Here is a 383-nt window from a genome sequence, read left to right as displayed (position 1 = left end):
TGCAACTTCACCGCTAGATGCTAGTAAATCCTAAGCACTGGTCCTATTCATTCAGGCCCTGGATCATATTCCTATAATATCCCTACAGCGATTTTGTTTTAGTTTCCTAAAGTAAGCTTAACTTGTTTCATATACTGCTATGTTTCAAAGCTTACAAAATAATAAAATAGTCCTCTAGTAGCGTATTTTATTTCACTGTCATCAGTACTGTATCAGTGATTAGGTTCTTTAGACATCACGAACAGAAGTTTGGAAGATGTTTCAGAAGAAATGGAGGAAAGGATTATTGTTGCCGTCTGTGGGTACCCAGAGAGCAATGATCTACTTCATATTTATACAGACACCGGACAAAAAAAGAGATTGTACATCTGTTTGTCTCTCTG

At 36.8% G+C, this 383-nt stretch overlaps 1 protein-coding gene across 1 annotated transcript in view; it reads right to left on the bottom strand.

Annotated features, from left to right (window-relative positions):
* Positions 1–383, bottom strand: part of reep5 (receptor accessory protein 5) — a gene marked incomplete in the record, with an annotated part of 6,087 nt that overhangs the window by 4,531 nt on the left and 1,173 nt on the right.

The sequence above is a fragment of the Morone saxatilis genome, unplaced genomic scaffold (assembly GCF_004916995.1).
Source record: "Morone saxatilis isolate NCDOM2014 unplaced genomic scaffold, NCSU_SB_2.0 Contig21, whole genome shotgun sequence".
Taxonomy (NCBI): domain Eukaryota; kingdom Metazoa; phylum Chordata; class Actinopteri; family Moronidae; genus Morone; species Morone saxatilis.
Note: the sequence above shows the minus strand (reverse complement) of the source record. Positions and strands in the feature narration are given on the sequence as shown.